Below are 21384 nucleotides of genomic sequence, written 5' to 3' on the forward strand. Positions count from 1 at the left end.
TGGATGGAGAATTGGCTACCTATCCCTGTGTGCCTATTACAAATAACCAGCTTCAGATGAGGCCCACTGCCTTAAAATGGACCGACAATATGGCTCAACGGATAAATGAACTCCTGTGGTCTGACCAACTGCAAGAGACAAGGGACTCCCTTATCCAGGCAGTTGAGCCACTGCCAATATATGACAATTTAGTAGAACTGCTAAAACCTTCGTTGGCTAAGGCCCCGGTAATGAATAGTAACCATTTCTCTCATAAAAAGTGGTTTGACGAGGAATGTAGACACTTCAAGAACAACCTATATAATGAATTCTTGGCATATAGGGCATCAAATGACCCCGCACCTAGCAGTCACCTTATGAACCTCAAGAGAAGGTATAAAGCACTATTAAAGGAAAAGAAGCTTGCGGCAGAAAGAAATGATTGGAAGAACCTTCTAAAAGCTGCAGAAAATAGAAATCCCTCCTCCTTTTGGCACCAAATTTCTCAATACCTGGGTAGACCGTTGTCAAGGATAGAACCCCAAATTTCAGCTGATACCTGGGAAAGCTTCTTCTCCGATTTATATGCAGCTCACGCTGCCAGCGGAGGAAGGTTAGATTTGGCCCCCTTGCCTGAGTGGGATCCTGTTACCTGCTCTGAAGTGGAAACACTTATAGGCCAATTTGAGGCGGGCAAGGCACCCGGAGACGATCTTATTTCCATAGATGTTATTAAAGCCAATAAGGATTGGTGGTGTCCACCCCTAGCAGCTCTTTTCACTTATATAAACAAAACAGCACAATTTCCTCCAAGCTGGAACTCTGCACTGATTGTGTTAATTCACAAGAAAGGGCCGCGCACAGACCCGGCCAATTTTAGACCAATTAGCCTGCTAAATGTTATCGGGAAGATCTATTCAAGACTTCTACTTAACAAATTAACGACCTGGATGGAAACCAACAATATCATCGCAGAGGAACAGGCGGGTTTCCGCCCCGGAAGATCAACAACAGACCAAATCTTAATCCTAAATCACTTGGCCACCAAGTACGCTGGCAACGGCCTAAAAGCCCTCCACGTCGCCTTTATAGACTTTAAGCAGGCCTTTGATCTAATTCCCAGGAACCAGCTATGGACAAAATTGGCAGCGACATCTATCGACCGCCGCCTTCTCCTGCTGATTATTAATTTGCATACAAATACCCTCCTGAGGATTAGGCTAGATAGTAAGGGGCTAGTCTCCAATCCGGTTGCCACCACTAGGGGGGTAAGACAGGGCTGTTTGCTTGCCCCTGCTTTGTTTAATTTCTATATTAATTCGCTAGTGGTGCATATGGCAAATGCTGATTTCCATCCACCAAAACTGGCAGGACGAGCCTTGAATGTCCTACTGTATGCGGACGATGCCGCCCTATTAGCTACCTCCCCCATCGGATTAAGGAGGATGCTTCGAGCTCTTCATGAATATGAGTCCCAACATGAGCTCCAACTAAATTATGCCAAGACCAAAATAATGGTCTTTGCTGCTCGACTGAAACCTAATTTATGGTCAATTAATGGTATCCCTTTAGAGCAGGTCAGTTGCTTCAAATACCTGGGTCAGGTTGTAAGATCAAATAGGTCCTTCTTGGCGCACAGAGAATACATAGCCTCGAACGCATCCAAAGCAGCCTTGGCAATTAGAACCCTATACTCTAAGAAACAGGCACAAACTGTCAAAGTTGCCTTGCGACTCTTTAAAATGAAAGTCCTCCCTCTTCTGCTGGTGGGCATTGCCTTGGGCTCACGTAGGGACTTTGAAAAATTGGAATCTATCCAAACCCAATTCCTCAGGGCCATACTCAGGATCCCCCCCTCTGTGGCAGGCGCGATCATGAGATTGGAAACCGGTTGTCAAGCCTTTAGGTATGTGGCCCTGAAAGCGAAGTTATGGCTATGGCTTAAGCTCTGTTTCAGACCGGTGGGTTTGGCCCCCTTGATTCTGAGGGATAACTTTAAATCTCCATGGGAAGGGGAGATAGTGGAGGAAGTGCAGAAGTGCGGGTTGTCCTCCCTTTATATAGAGTCCATGACGTATAGCCACGCAAAGGTGGTGATCGCTCAAAGATTAAGGGATATTGCCAGACAGGAGGACATAGCCCGTGTGAAACCTGGGATGTTTCTGGGGGAGCAGTTGTATCAGGCTGCTCCAGCTCGCTACCTGGCGGATATCCACTACGTGGAATACCGCAGACTATTTACTGCGGCTAGGCTGAATGTTCTTGACTCGGCGGTTCTGAAGGGAAGATATGGAGGAGTCCCATATGACCAGAGATTATGCCACTGTGCACTGGGTGAGGTAGAATCCACAGAGCACATTTTACTGAGCTGTCCCTTCTACAACGATTTAAGACAGTACCTTATAACGCCATACTTACCCCAGCTCAGTTCCCGACAAAGAGGAAAGCAGACAGCATATCTGCTAAATAAGTCTTCTGGGAAAACAACTTTGTCAGTGGCTAAATTCCTTTTCCTGGCACTCAAGTGTCGGAAACGTATAACAGAATGCTTTGATGTGGGTTATCTGTGAGAGGTCTAGTACCCTAACCCTACCTTATTTATGTACCCCTATGATGTTATAGTTTATAATTTTTGTGTAATGTTTTATTTCTGACTATCGGTCGAATAAAGGAAATTGATTGATTGATTGATTGACTGCCTGAGGGGCAGGTAATGTTCTTTTTTATTCTTATGGTGTTCATTTTATTACATTCCCCACCCCTGGAAACTGATATAAATAACACCGACAAGTGCTCTGCTGAACAGAATGCTAGTTAACCTATAATTCATTCACAGAGTTGGTTTGATTTCCCTTTTAGCTGCCTTACTTTCTTGGCCTGTGATGACCTTTCTTCTCAACAGACTCCTTGCCATCAACTCATTTTCAACTCAAAGCACTTTATTAGGAAAACAGTGAGCAAATAAAGTCCCCTGAAGTTTACAGGGAGGGAGCCAGTATGCTGTGGCAGCCAGAATATAAAAAACTAGGTCCTGGGAGACTCGGGTTCAAATATCCACCAGGCCATGAAGGGGGTTACCCTAGGCCAGTCACTGTCTCTCAGCCTAACCTACCTCACATTAGTATTAAATTCAGACAGAGAGAGAATACATGCTTCAAAGAAGAGTGGGAAATAATAATAATAATAATAATAATAATAATAATAATAATAATAATAAAGTGGGGAAAGGAAGAGCTGAGCTCAAATCCCCACCCCACAAAAATCCACCACCTTCTTTGCAGGATACAAACATGGCCCTCTTGTCTTTTGTTTTGTTTTGTTTTTGCGGGTTGGGGGGTAGAAGAGAAGTTGTGGGTGAGGATTAGTGTTTACCCCCCTTAAAGGTAAAGGGACCCCTAACCGTTAAGTCCAGTCACGGACGACTCTGGGGTTGCGGTGCTCATCTCACTTTACTGGCTGAGGGAGCCGGCATACAGCTTCTGGGTGATGTGGCCAGCATGACTAAGCCACTTCTGGCGAAACAGAGCAGCGCACGGAAACGCCATTTACCTTCCCGCCGGAGTGATACCTATTTATCTACAGTGGTACCTCTGGATGCGAACGGGATCCGTTCTGGAGCCCCGTTCGCATCCTGAATGGAACGTAAGACACGTCTGCGTGTGCGCAGGTCACGTTTTGCCACTTCCGCGCATGCGCATGACATTATTTTGAGCGTCTGTGCATGCGCGAGCGGCAAAACCCGGAAATAACACGCTCCATTACTTCCGGGTCGCCGGGGAGCGTAACTTGAAAACACTCAACCTGAAGCACATTTAACCCAGGGTATGACTCTGCTTGTACTTTGATGTGCTTTCAAACTGCTAGGTTGGCAGTTCCCCTTACAATGGCTATAAATGGACTCTCTGCTGAGGCAAAGTACCTTTGGGAAATGATTTGTCAGGGTCTCTGCCTGTAAGAAGCCAGAGTGAGAACAGGAAACATTGTCTTCACCCTTATTTGGCTTCCTGGTGATGCAGCACCCATCTTCAGGCGTCAGTCACATAGAGAGAGCCAACATTGGGGTGGGGGGGGAATAACCTACCAAGGGATATGCAGCTGGGGCTGATAGGATCTGTACTCTAAAACATCTAGATGCCACAGGGCTGAGGAATGCTATCTTAATGCTCAAGCTGGATTTCACTTGTTCCGTTCTAGTTTTCCTACAGAATGATCGCAGCACCCAGAGGCAGCGGCAATTATGTCCCACTTAGCCCAACTCTTTGTTGCATGTTTCCGCCCTTTCCACCAATTTTATGTTTCCACCCTTAATTTTTCAGTTGCACTTTGTGGCTCAGTGGAGATAAATTTCTTATTAGCATACTTTATAATGTCCTATGCTTGCAATTAGCAGAGGGCTGACACCTTGTTTCCCACATAGATATAACACTTTAATTCACCCTTTAAGAACATCTCTGTAATAATAATAATGATTACAATAAGGACTTCCATATGGCTACTGAACAAACATGGGTTAGAAACTCCAGCCCTTCTGAAGCAGGGGCCAGAGCAGTCACATAAAAAGCAGAGAGATAATAAGCATATTATATGAGCTGTAACTTCACACATTACTGTGTTGATATAAAGTTTGAGAGTACTATTTGGCCTATGGAGTTTACTCCATAAATAAAGAGCATGGATCATCACTTTTAAAAATACTTGCTGTCACACATTTGGTTAGTTCGAACAGGGACAATTTGGGGCAAACGCCTTGTGCTATTACAGATTGTAGGGTGTGAACTGGTTAGTCAGTGTCTGCATTTACAAGGGATGGAAGAGAAATCCATTTGTTTTAACATGAACCCACCTAATTTGCACGTTCTTGATTTACATACTTCTCTGAATTTGGGGGTGCAGTTTCAGTTTTAAAAACTGCCCACCCCAAAAAAATGTGTTTCATGAAATGGTATTTTACATGTGCAAGTAAAAACAAAACAAAATGCAAAACATATTTGGGGGAGTAGAAGCATTAAAAAGCAAACAAAAATGTAATTCTGTTGTGCTTATAACCAAGCAATCACACATGTATAGACAAAATAAGATATCTTTGTGCGCCTTTGTTGCTCTTCCTGTAGCTGTTGATGCAGTGACAACGACCTAGGTGCTGCCAACCCAGGCAGAACTATGAGTCTGGTCACCTCCCAAGCACTCTGGCTTGCCCCGTGATTGAGGGGGCCGGCGCCATGTGATGTGCTTGCGCTGTGCATGCACACTGCACAATGTGTTGACATCATTCGCATACACCACACGACATGCCGATGTGTTGCACAGATGCCGCGCAACACGCACGAGTAGCACGAGCATGTTGCATGGCATGTGTACACACAGTTGTCACAGAATATTGAGGGAGCCTGGCCCCCTCCTTGAATATTTTAGGGACCCTTGGCCCCCTGCCCCTCCCAATGGCACCTCTGCTACCTCCAGTCACTTCCCATCGGCTCCTGGGGTGCCTGCATTTGCCTTGGGCCACATCTTCCCTGCAGAGGCTGTCACAGAGCAGCAGGATGCACAGGCACTAACCACTGCCCCTTCTCCTTCCTCAGCCTCTGACTCAGCCACCCAAAGCTGGGTGAGAGGCTCGCCTGCCCCTGCTGCCCTTGCTGCCTCTTGTTGAAGCAGCCTGCCAAAGGAGGCAAAATGTTTTGAGCCAGCCCTCAACTGAGTGTATGTGACATTGAAATGAAATGGGAGCAAGTCAACTTGCCCTCAGCAACTGACTTTGGAGTCAGTTTTCATAAAAGCCATTTTCACTGGAACATGGCACATGTCACAGGACATGGTAGGAAAGTTCCTCTCTCCCACAGATGCTCATCGAAACCCATGCACCCATGTTTGTGTCATCTTTGGAGTGTCCGAATGGGACCAGGGAGGCCCAGGTTCAAATCACCACTCAGCCAAGGAAGTCTAATTACCATCAGCATCAATATAGCTCTAGAGGACCAAGTATTCAGTATGGCAGCTTCCTAGGTTCCTATCAAACCTGCTGGTCTTGCTGGCCAATCTTTTGCATGTTGCCTTTCTCATGAGTTTGTTATGAGGATAAAACGGGCACGAGGAACATCACATGTGCTTCACAGAGCTCACTGAGAGAAAAGGTAGTGGATGTAGTTTCGTCAAATGTCTTCATAAAATGTGGTCCCCAGTACTGGACCCTGCAGTGATGAAGTGGCAATGTTTCTATTATGCTTAATGTATGTAGGGTTTGGTGTCAGCGTTGCAACAATAGTCTAATTGAGCGAGAATTACTAATGCACTTGATACGTTTGTGAAGAAGTTTTAAAAGAGCTGGTCTAAAAAAAATAATGTTTGCTCGTTTCTGTGTTAGCATGGGTTAACGTTCACTGACTGGTGTGCAGTTTAAGGGAGGGGGAACCAAGCATGACTTACCCACACAAGTGATTGCGGTTTGTATGGAAAATAAAGCTCTCGTGGTCCTCCAAATCAAGGTTATTGTTGCTGCCAAGGAAACAAATATCTTTACTGCTGGAATGCTTTGCCTAAGCTGTCGGCATGTTGTGTTATTTATGAAAGAGCCTGTTTCTCTTGCACATGGTTTATATGGCTCTCAGAGCACTGCTCATCCCCTCTACATTTCGTACTGAGGCTCCTTTTATAACTCTAGCACAGGCTTGCTAGATAGTTACGAACAAGAAGAAAGGACCAGCCAGGTTTGGAAAGTCAGGTTCTCGTAATCTTATAGAAGGGATTATACTTCCTTCCTTTGTGGTAGTCTGTGAGATGGAAGAATAAGGAGGAGTTTTCAAAGGACAAATACTTTTGGTTCCCATACCTGAGATGGAAGAGCACTGCAGGTTGAAAAGATTGTCCCCAGGGATAAACCAATCCATCTCATTCCACTTCAGGCCAGCTTCTTATGTGTTAATTCACAAGTCCTTTCCATCCAGTTCCCACATCAATTGGTTAAAAAACAAAAACCTGCACAAGAATCTGCATTGTATTTATACATTTCCTACCACACACAAGGGATGCGGGTGGCGCTGTGGGTTAAGCCACAGAGCCTAGGACTTGCCAATCAGAAGGTCGGTGGTTCGAATCCCTGCGACAGAGTGAGCTCCTCTTGCTCAGTCCCTGCTCCTGCCAACCTAGCAGTTTGAAAGAATGTCAAAGTGCAAGTAGATAAATAGGTACTGCTCCGGCGGGGAGGTAAACAGCGTTTCCTTGCACTGCTCTGGTTTGCCAGAAGCGGCTGAGTCATGCTGGCCACATGACCCGGAAGCTGTATGCTGGCTCCCTTGGCCAGTAAAGCGATATGAGCGCCACAAACCCACAGTTGGTCACGACTGGACCTAATGGTCAGGGGTCCCTTTACCTTTACTACACACAAAATCCACACATTTCTAACACATTTTATCCAAAAACACACATTTCTATTTATTCATTTTGTTTGCAGATCAATTTTCATGCAACATCCTAAAGCAAATAACAACAAATAAAAACAATTCAAATCCAATACACATACAGACTGGCACAAGAAATCTCCTATTGAAAAGCTTGTTTAAAAAGGGAGGTCTCCAAAATGACAATAAGAGAGGATGCTTGTCTGACACATAAACCCAAATGCATATTTTATATATGCATACCTAAAATCCAGACATGTGAAAATCAGGGAATATCTGCATTCTAATATGCCTATTAATCAAGGAAGAGTGAATCAGGCTGGTTCACTTAACAATCTGTAGCAAGCAAAATCCTTGAACATCTCTATTCCAGAGCTGCTGAATGTACAATGGGAAAGAAGGATCATCCTTGATATGGCATTGAATGCCTTTTGCCGGCCTGTGTGGTGAGATGCGTGTGAATTTGTGTAGACATTAGCCTACTATACAAACATAGGATTTACATTGGTTCTCTACATAATTTATGTCTGTCCCCCACCCAGGTGGGCAGGTGAACTTAGTATTGCAAAATCCACTCCTCTTCCCTTTCCTTTAAAAATGTGGCTGTTCTGCCATGTTTCCAGCCTGGTTTGGCCAAAGTTCAAGGATGATGGGAGTTATAGTCCAACAATATCTAGAGGGCTACAGATTCCCCAGCCATGCTCTCTCCTTAGTCATTATCCACCTATGGTCCTGATAAAACCAAAAAGGCATTATCTGTGCAAAAGAGATGCCAGCAAACTCATAAGATACAGGAAGGAAGGAACAGGGGCGGTAAGGGGAGCACCTCAAAACAGATCAATGAATAGACAGCATGCTCTGTAGGCAACAAATGCTGATTAACTGTTGAGAGGCAAAAAGAGAGAGAGAGAAATGGAAAACTAAGGGTGGCCAGGAATTGGGTGTCCTGAAAGAGGACATGGCTGGCTTGCTGGTTGTAACCAAGAAAAGGAGCACTTCACTGTAAGATTTTGTTGCATAGGTCCCACTAGTGAAAATAGAAAAGAAAAAGAACGCAGTTCTGGAAAGAGAAAAATAGAAATGGGAAGAAGCAGGTTAGCAAAGATTTCTTCTCTAGGCTCCAGGAGAGAGAAAAGAGAAAGAGAAAGCCAGGACAACTTTATCGACATTTCTAGGAGGCGGCATCACAGCTTGAACACTGCTGCTAACCTTGTTTTCCAGTTCCTGCACCCTGTAGATTTTATCAACTAATATTTATTTGGCATTTTTGCAGCTAGCACAGAAAGAGAGAGAGAGAATAGTTGCTACGTGAGAATTCAGAGACCAATATAGTTTTACACAGATCAGTGTATTTGTGACTCATCTCCTCATGGTGGTTTACCTGTGTTAGAAACAGAAAAATATGTGTTTGCTATTTTCCAGAGCTTCATGTTTTTAGAGAACTTGGGTAAGGGAAAGAATCCCAGAATCACACAGGTACTAGCCTTTGGTGGCCAGAAGATCCAAACTCAAGAAGCCTGTAAGATGGGGCTGGGGGAATCCCAGGCCTACACCCTTCTAAGGCCACACATGCCAATAGCCCTATTCTGCACCTTCCTCAAATCTATTTGCCTCCCATTTGGGGATAAGTGCTCTAGCTTACTGGAGGAGCATCTGCCTTTCATGTAGAAGGTCTCTAGTTCAATAGGTGGCATCCCCAGGCTGGGATGGACCTTTGTTTGAAGCCCTACAGAGCCCATGCTGGTATGTGTAGATAGTACTGGCCAGCTAGAATGCATCCTTGACTGTTACGATGTCTCTAGATTGTCTGGATGCAAGGTGGACAGATGTGAATAGGTCACTTTCTATGGAAACATTTCAAGGAGGGGAATAGAGGAAGGGGATCAAATGGCCCATTCTCATTGTTTCCTCTGATAGGAATCTTGGGTGAAGTACACTACCAGTGATAGTAAAAACAGGCCCACTGAGAAGCAAGAGGCTGGTATCTCCATGCTAAGAGGAACATGATAGTTTATCAAGTATAAGCAGATATTCACTGAGAGAAGTAAAGGAGGTCCACAGGGCTGCAACATCTTCTCCATGAGGGTGAAGCAGATGCTGACCTCTCTCTCCTTCTCTCCTGCCTCCCCCCCAAAAACAGCCCAATGAGAACTGAGCATGCTTGGTGGCTACAGAATTTCACATTCCAGTCCTGTACTGGAAGGAAGGAGGTGAGGTGGAAGTTGTAGGACCACAGAGAAGCAAGTAACCTCTTCCAACAAAGGTTGGGAAGATGGAGGCCTTTGAAGCCTCCATCAGCAGGCTACTTCCACCTCATACTGCAGGACGTCAGAGTGTTAAAGGGTCAACCATCCAGCCTAAATACATTTTATTGGCTCCCCCCTGGTGCTCTTTCTGTGTTGCTGGGCTTGTGGTGTGGTGGGAGTCATCTGGTTGCTCAGGCCCAGGGGAAGGTGCCTATGAGATTCTGGGTTCTGACAGTCAAAGAGGTTCCTCTAGGGCGGGGAAGATCCTGTCCCTAGTCTCAGTCACAGTGACTCACTGATCTCCAGTAGCCAGCTCAGAGCCCTGAACTTGTCACAGCTCCCTAACTAGTACCTCTGACCATGTTGCCAGAAAGAGGGCATGGATGGAGCAGTGAACAACACTCCACTTTGCAACATTTTGTCGTAGTAAGTAAATTTTTAAAGTAAATTTTAGGTCCCGCTTGTCAATCAATAAAGTAGAAAGTGGAAGTTCCATTGCTACAAATGCAGCTCTTTCCATATACAATACCTCTACTGCCATGCCACTACCACAGTATCCCTGTTGGTACTCAATTGCCACTCAATTGCTATGCTTTCTATAGAACTGTAGAGTTGGAAGGGACCCTGTGGGTCATCTAGTCTAACCCCCTGCAATGCAGGAATCTCAAGCATCCATGACAGATGGGCATCCAACATCTGCTTAAAAACCTCCAGTCCACCACTTTCTGAGGGAGTCTGTTTCACTGTTGAATAGCTCTTACAGCCAGGAAATTATTCCCCGTGTTTAGTCAGAATCTCTGTTCTTGTAACTTGAAGCCATTGGTTCAGATTCTACCCTACAGAGCAGGAGAGAACAAACTCTTTATCTGAAGATGGCTATCTTCTCTCAGTTTCCTCCTTTCCATGCTAAACATAACCAACTCCCTCAACCGTTCCTCATAAGGCTTGGCTTCCAGACCCTTGATCATCTTGGTCACCTTTCTCTACACATGCTCCAGCTTGTCAATATCCTTCTTAAACTGTGGTGCCCAGAACTGGACACAGTACTCCAGGTGTGGTCTGACCAAGGCAGTATAGAGAAATATAATTACTTTCCTTGACTGAGACACTATACTTCTGTTGATGCAGCCTAGGACAGTGTTGGCCTTTTTGCTGCTGCCATTCACTGTTGTCTCATGATAAGCTTTTAAGTACCACTCTTTTCATATTCTCTTCCTGCTACTCCACTCCACACAATTGCCACTCTTTTCATATACATCTCTTGCTGATGGGTTGGAAACTTGGTGGATGATAGGGCAACTGGTACAAATTTGGAGTGGGGGCTGATTCAGACCATTTCTAATTAGCTAGTTTTTAATTCTTAAATAAAAGGGACGCGGGTGCCGCTGTGGGTTAAACCACAGAGCCTAGGACTTGCCGATCAGAAGGTTGGAGGTTCAAATTCCTGCGACGGGGTGAGCTCCCGTTGCTCGGTCCCTGCTCCTGCCAACCTAGCAGTTCGAAAGCACCTCAAAGTGCAAGTAGATAAATAGGTACCGTTCCGGTGGGAAGGTAAATGGCGTTTCCGTGTGCTGCTCTGGTTCGCCAGAAGCGGCTTGGTCATGCTGGCCACATGACCCGGAAGCTGTACGCCGGCTCCCTCGGCCAATAAAGCGAGATGAGCGCCGCAGCCCCAGAATCGGCCACAACTGGACCTAATGGTCAGGGGTCCCTTTACTTTACCTTTAATTCTTAAATATGAACTCCTCTGACACATACTCAGTACTGTGGTCGTGGCAGGTCTGCGTTTGTGGATGGAAAATTCGGTATTTTATTTCAGCATCACTGAAAATGGTCCTTGTTTTCTGGTGCCCATTCACATTTCCTGCAAAACAAGGGATTTCTTTACAGCTTGATATTGGGGAAACGAAAGCAGAGAATCATATTCACAGATTAACCAAATGCAGCAGGAAAGACGAATGAAGAAGCCAATGGACAACAAACCCACGTCAGCCAGGAGAGGGCAGTGTTTTACCATATTTGACGTTTGGAGCCTGCCTCCTCTCCCTGGAGCTAAGATATTGTAAACAAGCATATTTTATTTAAAACATTCCTCTCTTGTAACAAAGTCTTACATTTGGTTTAAATACTTTCCCTTTTTGTCAGCGTACAGTATATTACTCCACACATTGCACATGAAAACATGTCCTTGAGCAATTGACTAATACTGGCTGATGATATTTACCGAGCCAGAATCACTTACCTTTGCAGATCCGGTTACAGGTTCCACTTTACATTCAGGAAAACATAATGGTTTTGTTAAAGCAATACCAAGCCTTACACAGACAAAACGTGGGCCCAAATAGAGTAATTTATGCTTGACAACAGTAACGCACTATAAACCTAGACAAACAGGGAGAAGGCAACAATGGAAAGTAGTTACTGTGACTTCGAGCTCTCAATTTTACCACTTATTTAGTACACATTTCCCATTTTTCCCTTTCATAATGAAACACGTAGCAGCCTATATAAGAAACCCAGGTGATCTCCCTTCCAGGCACTGACTACACCTGGACCTGCTTAGCATCAGCAAAGTTGATACATGCCGTATACCACATCAGAATGATGTTTGATGAGAAAATGGCTTTCTCCATCAACACACACACAAGCAGTTTGCATTAAAACTGCTATTAAAATGGAGGGAGAAACCCCAGTTTTATTAGCAGACTCAAAGCCTGCCTGTCATCTGATGTCATAAATCATGCCAGGTGGTTTTGACCTACCTGTTAAAAGTGGCCCACAGTGACAGATAACATCTGAGTTGTTGAGCCGAAAAGGCTGCATGATATGCATTTAGGCTAGGGGTTGGGAACATTTGGCCCTGAACTGCAATTTCCAACAGCCTTAGCAAGCATGGCCAATGGCCAGGGATTATGGGAGTTGTAGTTCAGCAACATCTGGAGCGTCAAAGGTTCCTCACAACTGCTTTATGTCATGCATTTTAGAAATATGAGACGTATTTCCTAAATTGCCAATTTTTATTTACAACGGCAGAGAATTCCATGCTAGTATCATGTGTCTTGCTCATTGCCTTAGTTGACGGCCAAACCACAGTGATTGCTGTGAATTCTTAACTCCAATGGTACATAGCTTAGTAAGTATCCATGACATTCTTAACCCAAAAATATGGAGTTAGAAGGCACCTCATCCAGCTCTTCACTCAGTCTTGAGACCTAAAATATATCTATAACTCCTGGTTGTCCACTTTGTTCTTGAATACCTTCACAGACTAATATTCCACAATTTCTAAGGCAGCTTGCTCTATTGGTCAGTATAAAAGCTATTCCTGTTCACATTTTATAATACAAACTGTTATTTTGTCTTTTGTTGGATCTAGTGAACAATTACATGAAGGAAAAGTAAAGCTAGTGCTATTTCAGCCCAGTACAGGCCTGCATTTGAGATCATGTGCCTCAATATCCATTCTTCTTTTCTAACCTAAGAGATTCCAACAGCACAGACCCATTTCATCATCACAATTTAACATCTGCAGTTCTGTTTACCGGGGTGAGCAACTTTTTGGGAGGATGTGGTCAGAGCCACATACTGATTGCAGTGGAGAAGACAAACAAAAAGTGGGTGGGATATCCAGAGTGTCTGTTCTACACCATTCTTTTATCATCCATCATACCTCCAACACCCACCTATTCATTTATCTTCTATCCCTCTCCATCCTCCTCCCTTTCTCTCTTCTCAACCCCTCCCCAACTTACCAGTTCAGTTCCAGTGGTGGGCCAGGTTAGGAACTGGCTAAGAACCACCAGGAGCTTAGAAAGGGTAATCACTGGCCAGCCCAGATGTTCAGTCACCCTCATTAGTGGTGAGTGGGTGGTGGCATCGTTTTTGAATGGCAGTCAAGTCTGGCTCACTTCTATAGTGGCTTCTCACCTGAGCAGTCTCCTGAAGTCTGGTGCCAGCCCTGTCTAACCACACAAACATCTTTCCTCTCCTTCATTCATACTCTATCCACTATTATACTTCCATTAATTCTCTTTCTCCCTGACCTTTAAGGGAGGTGTAGAGCCACATGAAGTCCTAGGCCATGGGTTGCCCACATGGGTTGTTCACACTTACCCAGGGTTGAGTGGCATTGAACTCAATGGGACTTGCGTTTCAGTAGGCATGTGTATGATTGCATCATTGGTGACTCTCTAGGGCCCAGCTCCCAATTGGTAATTTAAGGGCTGCAGTTCAGTGGTAGAGCATCTTTTTGCATGCAGAAAAGTCTCTGTTTCAGTCCCTGGTATTGCCAGGTAAGACTGGGAAAGTCCATTGTCCGAAAGCCTGGAGAACCCGCTACCAGTCAGTGCAGACAATATGGAGTTGGTTGCACCAATGCTCTGATTCCATAATAAGGCAGTTTGCTATGTTCCTTATGACAGAGGATTGTGTACAGTTTAACATCTTCCTTTTGCCAGTAGGTTCCCCATCTCTTGCCACCTTGCCTGATGCAAAGCACAAGCACACACACGCAAAAAGCCATTGGAGCTAAGCTCATCCCCATTAGCACTGCTTTAATGAATTTGGACTACAGTATTTATTATGTTTGAAATGAATCTTATCTGCCTAAGCACAGCCACCCAGTATGAAATCGCTTCTCCCTCCTAAAACATTCATCTTTGTTTGTGCTCACTGTAATCAAATCATCAGCCAGTGCTCAAATCTTATAAGGTACAATACACAACGCAACAGGGTAAAACAACCTCATTTGTTTGAATAACAAACAAATTAAAAGAGAAATGCAATTGGAATGGAAGCTAATACCAGTCAGAATATAAACAGTTATTTCTCCACACATAGAGGGAGGGGGAGAATAAATAGAACGCCATCACAAATGAATTACTCATGGAGGAAACCTGGTTAAAGGCAGAACCTCTTAGCATTTAAGCCATGCATTTAACTTGACTGAAGCATAATTGATCAGTTGAGTAATTGCTTCAAGAAGTGAACAGTTAAGAGTAATGAACAGGCACATAACTGACATCCCTTTAAACAATTTGTGAGAGGCTTGTCTGCCAGTTCCAACCCGAGAAAACCTACCAGATGTTCCAGTTACAGTAGAAGTGGATGTTAACTACTGCTTTGCGGCAAGGAACCGGAGCGCTCTGTAGGCAGGTGGTCACGCTAACGGAGCGTTTGGCTTCAAGTTGCATATGGGGGATCAAGCAGTGCAAAAAATATATATTCAAAAAATAAAGCATCTGGCTTCCATAATGTGCTATTTATTATGCATCATGCATGTACTCATTTGTAATTGCCAGCACACTCATCACTTGTGTATTTCTCTTACTATGGTTGTTGGTTGATTTTGAACAAAAACAATGCACCAGGCATTGCTAAGATTCAGCTGCTAAGATTCAGCTGAAGAGAATCACACAGCAGGTCTCCAGTGAAAGACAGCCCTCTGAAGAGAGAGAGAAGGAGATGGACTGGGGAATGCAATTCAAGTTGCTCATGTTGGTGTTTAAAGCGCTAAATGACTCAGGCTCAAAATATCTGAAAGAATTCATTCTTTCCTACGATCCCTCTTGAGTATTAAGCTCAGCAGCGCTGCCTCATTCACTCCTTCCTTGTTGTTCTCTGGCCGCACATGCCCAGTGCAGGCACTATTGGCTGGCAGCAGCAGCAGCGACATCCCAGCCAGCAAGCCGGTTCTCCCCCACAGAGACAACAGCCCCCTGGGCTCCTTCATTTGCTGGAGTGGCCCAGGAACAGTTGGCTCAGCTTCCCAGTGCAGCGCAAGTGAGACCACAGGTGAAAAGGGAGAACTGCAACTGGCCTAGCAGTTCAGAGGGATGCAGACAGCCTGCTCAGTGCCAATTGGTGGAAAGATTGATAACAAGGCTGCCGCTAGTGGGGTAGTTAGGGGTTGAAGTCAATAACTTCTGCATGTCAAGCACATGTTCTACACTGAGCTACAACCCATCCCCAGACCAACTGGGAAGACTATTGATTATTTACTGTAAGTGTGGGGCTGGTCTATGCTTACAGCAATAAGGTGGTAGAGTTCGAAAATGTTGGCATCTCCTCTTTCATTTCAGACTGCAGACTGTGGGAAAAATGCTTTGACTGTTTCCTCATGTACAAAAAACAAAACCAAATACAAAACTTCCTGGAAGGGGAAAAAATCATACCTTCCCAATGACTTGGCTGCTGCCAGATCAGCCAATCATCTGAGTTTCCTCTGCCAACCATATAACACTAAGTTAAGCTGCCATGCTCCTGTTGGCTTCAGGAACATAGGAAGCTGCATTATACTACCTAGGTCATTTGTTCCATTTGCAGTATCTCAGCATTGTCTACGCCAGCCTTTCTTAACCATGGGTCTCCAAATGTTGTTGGACATCCATCATCCCTGACCTCTGGCCCTGCTAGCTGGGGATGATGTGAGTTGTAGTCCAACAACATCTGGGAACCCAGGGTCAAGAAAGGCTGATCTACACTGTCAGTGGCTCTCCAGGTTTTCAGATGAGATATCTCCTAGCCCTTCTCAGAGATGTCAGGGGTTGAATCTGAGAGCTTCCACATGCAAAGTGTATGCTCTGCCATGAGCTATAGCTCTTACCCATATATCTATTTGGTGGCACATTGAGAACAGCCTTCCCGAACTTCTTGTTGTCCAGATGTTTTAGATCATCCCTAATAATTGCCCATAGTGGCTCTGGCTAATGGAAGTTGTAGTGCAAAACATCTAGGGCACTTTTTTTGGGGGGGGGGAGGCTGATCTAACAACTCACGTACCCCTTGGTCTTTGAGATCAGAATCAGAAGATCAAAGTCAGCAGACTTCTGTATCCACACCTATCCTCTTCAACAGTTTACAATTCCTATCTATGAAAAATAGCTCATCCATTCCAGCAAGTTAATAAATTATGATGTAACTGCTAATTACCTCTGTGGAGAGCTCTGGTTAAAGTATTAAAAGCCTAGTGAGAAAGCAGCTTCCCTAGTTCACCTTTGGAAAGAAAAACAGCATCATCTTGATGTAAGTGACATTCATTCATTTTGACCCAGAAAGGAAGAGGAAGCCAAAATGCAGCTGTTGTTTTTCTATTTACTTTTGAAAGGCTGGAGTGGGGAGGGAACCTACTTTTTGCCCGGAGAGCAAAACTGGGAACAGCTAAGGAAGCTAGGCAAAATTCTCCTGAGCTAGCCTTTGAAATGGATTCTAAGGGTTCTTATTAACAAGCCACCTCAAACTAGAAATGAGATTTATAAGCGCTGCAGTTACATTGTACTTCACATCAAAATCCAAGCTGGAAAAGGATTCTGAGTTTTCTTCCTGAAACCCCATAACTCACTTCACCTTAACACCCTCTGCCCTTTCATCTTACAGCAGTGTTGCAGAACCTGGTGCTCTCCTGACATTGTTGGACTGCCCCAGCCTGCATGGACAATGGTAAGGAAAGATGGGAGATGTAGCCCAGGAATATCTATAGAAATGATTCTCCAAGCGTGTGGCAAATTTGGTGACAGGGGTGCCAACTATAGGGGTGGAAGGGGCTTTACCGCCCCCTCCCCATATTAAGGGGCTGTCATCCCCTGCTGCCACTGGGCAGCGCTCACTTGCCAGGCAGGGGCGGTTCGCATAGTGGGTGAAGATTGCCCTCTGTGCAGCCCACCTTCTGCTGCTCTTGCACTTGGGAGCATGATGCGTGGAGGGGCGCATGACATCACATGATGCCGCGCCCCCTCAATGTGGGGGGGGGGAGTCAGTGCCCCTGTGTGGTGGGAAGATTCAGTCAAAGAAACAGTTAAACATTTCAGTGACATTTTTATTTTCTTTTTTGCAAATATAGAGAGACTGAGGATTGATCCTGGGACCTTTTGCATGCAAAGCAGCTGGACTAACACTGAGAACAGATTTATGTACTGTTTTGTGGCTCTCCTTTATCTAATGAAACATGCTGGATATTTCTTAGGTCCCTATAAAGACAGAAGGAGCAATACACAAGTGAGCAACCATCTTCTATAGATGGCATGGGCCTAACCCTCACTGCGCACTACTTACTTAGCACTGATCTCTAAACTATTGACCGTTTATGGGTTGCATGGCTGTGCTGTGCTGTTAGCTGTTTAGAAAAAGGACCTTCTTCTTCATTTGATAACTAAAATAGGGTAGAAAGGGAGCACAATTCCACAGCAAGATAGCTACTCAATTTGTAAATGAGATACCGTTCTTGAAACTAATCCTATTTAGGACTGTGCCTGGCATGGCGTTTTCAAAATTCAGCACCTTTCATCCATGGATCTTGAAGCATTTACAAGCATTAAACAGAGAAATCTCAGCTGACACTTGAGTTGTTCAAAGAAGCTGCTATATGTGTGAGTTGTGTGGATTCCATTGTTCCCTATACAGCATTCTATATACTTATCTTTCTATCTGAAGTGGAACAGATCCCCAAAAGTAACTGTGCATTTATTTATTTTTTTGCCTCTTCTATTTCACTTTTATTTTCCTGCTTCCTTAAAACTACTCCTAAGAGGTACTCAAGGACTGGAGTGACAGAGTAAGTCAGCAAACAAGAGAGGATGCTTGGTTTATCATTATGTGCCTGAGGTTTAAAGTGTACCAAAGACAAAGGCAGAAGCAAGCTTGTGTGCTTGTTTTCAAGGAAGGCTACGGCACATACCCCTAATCATTTAAGAGCTTGCCACTTCAGGAGTCCATCTGCTCAAAGCACAAGCCACAAAGGGAGCAAAATGGCAGGCACTCTGTGGCACATGCTCTTACTGGCTTCAGTCAAAGGATCCAGTTGAATGGTACAGCCAGACAGATAGTGGGGAAGGAGGTCACCTCCAGACTGTCAGTATTTTGTGGGACAGCTTCAAGTGTATACTAGATATTTAGTTGTGCACAATTAAAGTCACCCGAGCACAACAAATCCAGAACATAAGCAAAATAAACAAGATGCACTTAGGAAAGCAATGGGGAAATGCTCAGGAAATGAACAAAAAAAATTAGCAGGATGACATACTAATCATACAGACTGATCAGTATGAATGCTTATTGTTGAAAGCAAATCAGAAAGAGTTGTCAGTAGAGAGTGGGAATAGTCTAAACCCTGTATAAGCTTTGTGCAAGCTAATCAGGAGGGATGCTCAATAAACAGGTTGTCTGGAGGAGCCTACAGATGCAACCAAGCCAATGAAGCTGAATGGTGGGGGAATCAGGACCAGTGAAAAGAAATACTTCTCCATTTAGTGTATATTGAAAGCACAGAAATTGTTAGCACACGGTGTAGCTTTTCCTGCCCGCCTTGCCCCACCCTCCTAGGATGGTGGTATTCCTGCCTATGAATACCAGTTGCTGGTGATCACAAGAGAGCTACGGCATGCATGTCTCGCTTGCAAGCTTCCTATAGGCCACTATACAAAGAAGTTGGACTAGAAGGGACTCTAGTCTTATCCAGCAGGACTATTTCTATGTACTTATGCTTTTAGCATGGTGATAATGCTAAACCTCCTAACGCATGGCAAGAATGTGACCAGCTACACCCCAGGCATCAGGACACTTGCATCTCCTGAGCTGTTCCACACCTTGGCCCAGCCAGATGTTTACATGTCCAGGCTAGAAGTGACAGAAGTACAGCTGATGCACAGAAATGTCCAGGTAACCCAAGAGGGGCTTTTGAACAGTATTTAAACACCCCTATTCCCCTCACACAGGACAATTCTCAAGAGGTTTCTGAGAAGAGGGATTGATTGTTAAATCATAGCTGTGTAAGGACAATAGGGGGTCTTCTAACAGCTCTCAGCACCCTTAAGCACCTGGGATTCTTTGGGGAAAGTCTTGACTATTTAAAGTGGTATGATACTGCTTTAAATGTACAGTGCAGATGGCGCCTGTGTGTAGAAACGTCTGGCTTCTTTGTAGCTAGAAGGTAGTATATTGTGCAAGGGTAAGAATCACATCTATTTCTCCACCAGGGCTGGCCCACCAATGGAGCTCAATGAAGCAGTCACCTCAGGTGGCAGGCTGGGGAGAGCTGGGAGACACAGAAGCCTCTTTTTTTTTTCTCCCCCACTGCCTTCTAATCACCTCAGGTGGCAGCTGAGGTGGAGCTGGTGGGGAGGACAGAGGCGGCAGCAGTGTGTGTGTGTGTGTGTGTGTGTGTGTGTGTGTGTGTGCCATTTCCTGATTTGCCTCAGGTGGCAAAATGTCCCAGTCTGGCTCTGTTTTCTTCTGGCCCTACCCACTTTTTACATTCTGATATGCCCACCACCAGGGACATGGGTGGCACTGTGGGTTACACCACAGAGCCTAGGGCTTGCCGATAAGAATCATAGAATCATAGAATCATAGAGTTGGAAGAGACCACAAGGGCCATTGAGTCCAACCCCCTGCCAAGCAGGAAACACCATCAGAGCACTCCTGACATATGGTTGTCAAGCCTCTGCTTAAAGACCTCCAAAGAAGGAGACTCCACCACACTCCTTGGCAGCAAATTCCACTGTCGAACAGCTCTTACTGTCAGGAAGTTCTTCCTAATGTTTAGGTGGAATCTTCTTTCTTGTAGTTTGGATCCATTGCTCCGTGTCCGCTTCTCTGGAGCAACAGAAGGTTGGTGGTTCGAATCCCCGCGATGGGGTGAGCTCCTATTGCTTGGTCCTTGCTCCTGCCAACATAGCAGTTCGAAAGCATGTCAAAGTGCAAGTACATAAATAGGTACCACTCCAGCGGGAAGGGAAACGGCATTTCCGTACGCTGCTCTGGTGTGCCAGATGTGGCTTAGTCATGCTGGTCACATGACCTGGAAGCTGTACGCCGGCTCCCTCGGCCAATAAAGCGAGATGAGCGCCGCAACCCCAGAGTCGGTCACGACTGGACTTAATGGTCAGGGGTCCCTTTACCTTTACCTTTATGCCCACCACCAGCATTTGGCTACCAGAAGGTTGCCCATGAGATATTGCAGGTCCTGGACTAAAACATGTACATCTACTCTGATCTAACTCATTCCCAGTACATTGCCTTGCTCCTCTCCTCCCCTCCCCTCACAAAGCCAGCTTCCCACTTTATTTTTCTATCACACTCTGGCATGAGGCCGCTAGAGTGTGTAACAAAGAGATCAAATGTTGGGAACTGGCTATTACAGGCAGACAGACAGGTGAGACTGGCCCCTCCTGTGACAATCTCTGAGGGCAACTGGGAACTCCATTGACTTTCTTTCATTTATAAACGTGGCAATATGTGGTGGTTCATTTTTGGATAGAAAGATTACTCAGTGTGAAATCCAGAAGGCATAAAGTGTGTTTTTCATACTTCTCATTTAATTTGAAGTAAATCCCTAGTAGATCCATACTAAAAACTTAATTTTAGTATTAGAATACCACTACCTGCTGAGCAATCTACCTTTCAGTCTCCATGGGAATCACATATGCTCATTGCAGATTATCAGTAAACAGAAGTCTATAAACTATTTAATTTCTGGAGAAGAGGGGTGTACTTCTTCTTTACAAGCAAAAATGATTATGGCACCTGTCTAATAGCTACTCCTGTTCATTGGCACTGCAAATGTGTTGATGAACATTCTATGCCGAGAATAGAAATCTGACCAACTCAGCGCCAGGCCAGTTAACTAGGAAATGAATTACAATGTTCAGTTGCTTTTAAAATAGACAACAGTGGACTTGTTAACTCTTGAAGTTCCCAATATGGTGCCCATGGGTGCCACAACAGACACTCTTCTTGGCCACTTGCCCTTCCCAATATCTATGTTTTAAATG

At 44.8% G+C, this 21384-nt stretch overlaps 1 long non-coding RNA gene across 1 annotated transcript in view; it reads left to right on the forward strand.

Annotated features, from left to right (window-relative positions):
• LOC310754662 overlaps positions 1-20192 on the forward strand; it is a 34348-nt gene extending 14156 nt beyond the window's left edge. The window contains exon 3 of the long non-coding RNA XR_014543946.1: positions 19926-20192. This is a non-coding gene — a long non-coding RNA (uncharacterized lncRNA). The remainder of the gene's footprint in view (positions 1-19925) is intronic.
• Positions 20193-21384: the final 1192 nt, after the last annotated feature.

Source organism: Podarcis filfolensis, assembly GCF_964270895.1.
Source record: "Podarcis filfolensis genome assembly, chromosome: Z".
Taxonomy (NCBI): domain Eukaryota; kingdom Metazoa; phylum Chordata; class Lepidosauria; order Squamata; family Lacertidae; genus Podarcis; species Podarcis filfolensis.